We start from the raw sequence: 2,257 nt of genomic DNA on the forward strand, positions 1-2,257 counted from the left end.
TGCCTGAGCAGTTTGGGTTTTTAGTTTTGTATTGGACTCCTGAGTAGCATGGGAAGGGGGGGGGGGTTAGTTTTTGCAAGAGAGTCTCAAAGACTACAAAGTTGTTGGGTGGTAGATGGTTGGGGGTAAGGGACTATGGAGTTAGGCGGGGCTTCATCTATGAGATTTGAAGGTATTTTGCTTTTCCAGCTTGGAGAAGGGGGAGGAGAGACACCTCTCTCTGGTCGGATGGGGGGAGGTGAAGGTGGTAGCGCCTTTGTTTTAAGAGTTGGACTTTTAGGGTTTAGGCATTCTTTCTATTATTCCTTGGCCCTGGGGGTTGATGGGCAATTTCCCTGTGTGGGCAGAAGGTCTTGAATTGAGAGCTAGTGAAGGATGGGCCATTATCAGTTTTTATCTGTTGAGGGATGCCCGAGATGGCAAAAGTGGAGAGCATATGATGAATCAACCTTTTTGAGTTTTCACCTGATTGGGCTGTAGCCCATATAAAATTCGAGTATGTATCTTGGTGACAAAAATATATTTCTGTCTACAGCCATACCACCCTGAACGCACCTGATCTCGTCTGATCTCGGAAGCTAAGCAGGGTCGGGCCTGGTTAGTACTTGGATGGGAGACCTCCTGGAAATACTGAGTGCTGCTCCTACAGGACTGATAGCCATATATCTCTCCTGCGGGGTTGTGGGAGCGGTAAGTTCGACAGGAGCCAGGGGTCCAAGAGACATGATGGAACACCTTCCGTCCCATGGAGGTGGAAATCACCACCCATCGGATCCCCAGGGGTTCCAGACCTTTGATCCACTGGAGAACAGGCTGTACTGTCGGTATCTTTCTGACTACCCAAGTTTATTACCACGAGGTCATCTTTAGTCCTCCAACCTCACAGGCACAACAAGGTCTACATCTCTCATGTTTCCCCTGTTCTTTGAGCCTTCTCCTGTTACAGGTTCCATGTCACTTCAACCTGCATGTTCTTCTTTGCTTAATTTATCTCCTTATAGGCATCTTGGGCATGAACCTAACAGTGAGTGAGGAGACAAATCTTTCCTGGGGCTGAAGAGAAGTGGTAAAGGGCACTTCCTTCTCTTTCAGAAGACTGGAGTTCAGTTCCCAGCGCCAACATCACTGGGAAATTTACAACTAACTACCTGTAACTGCAGCTCTGAGGAACCTGACACCCTTTACTGACCTCTACAGGCACCTACACTCGTGGCGTGTGTGTGTGTGTGTGTGTGTGTGTGTGTGTGTGTGTGTGTGCGTGTGTGTGTGTGTATTCTTTAAATTAAAAATAAGTTTTAAACANCTGGAGTTCAGTTCCCAGCGCCAACATCACTGGGAAATTTACAACTAACTACCTGTAACTGCAGCTCTGAGGAACCTGACACCCTTTACTGACCTTTTCTGGCACTTTCTCTCGTTGCGTGTGTGTGTGTGTGTGTGTGTGTGCGTGTGTGTGTGTGTGTGCGTGTGTGTGCGTGTATTCTTTAAATTAAAAATAAGTTTTAAACACACACATATATACAAGCATAAATACAAACTTTAAAAAGAAGAAATTTTTAAGAGAGAGAGAGAGAGAGAGAGAGAGAGAGAGAGAGAGAGAGAGAGAGAGAGAAATCTTTTTCCTACATTGCCAGTATAGCTTTGAGCAGATATGGAAGTTCAGTCAGGAGTGATAACAGAACTGACCTCACCAGCGAGTACTCCATGGACTTTTGTCAGACACTGTGATGTAACCATCAAATGTCCTTCCCTAGGTAACATCCATGTGGCTTACTTGGCCAAATGTACAGCTACACGGGTGTCTATTGTGTCCAACCTTTTTAAATTCCAAAGCTCTTTCTTTCAATTATTTACATTTCTCCACAGTCTTAATAAGTTAAATAAGAGGTATTGATTAGTGTGCGTTCCTCCAGTGGAAAAGGTTCGATATCAAGACTGCCTCGGAAGGCTATTTGTTCAATTTAATCTAAACAAAAAAAATGGTTAAAATAATCACTGCAGCCTCTTTGATTCACCAGATGATTGAATTTGATGTCTTGGTTTAGTTTTTAATGATTTTCAGATATATTTTAGAGAAATTACACATCCTAAGGAAAAAAACATTAGCGTCGATCAGCTGTACTTTTCTTTATAATCTGCCATAGATTTTCTGTGACTTTAATAGGTCATGAAGTTATTCTAAACCTTTATTGCATATTTTTCTTTTTGTGTTATTATTTCTATTTGTTTATTTTCATTTTTAAAAATATTTATTCAG

At 42.6% G+C, this 2,257-nt stretch overlaps 1 pseudogene; it reads left to right on the forward strand.

Moving 5' to 3' along the window:
- The first annotated feature begins 527 nt into the window (after positions 1–527).
- LOC115063583 lies at positions 528–646 on the forward strand (annotated as a pseudogene).
- Positions 647–2,257: the final 1,611 nt, after the last annotated feature.

The sequence above is a fragment of the Mus pahari genome, chromosome 2 (assembly GCF_900095145.1).
Source record: "Mus pahari chromosome 2, PAHARI_EIJ_v1.1, whole genome shotgun sequence".
In the NCBI taxonomy this organism is placed as follows: domain Eukaryota; kingdom Metazoa; phylum Chordata; class Mammalia; order Rodentia; family Muridae; genus Mus; species Mus pahari.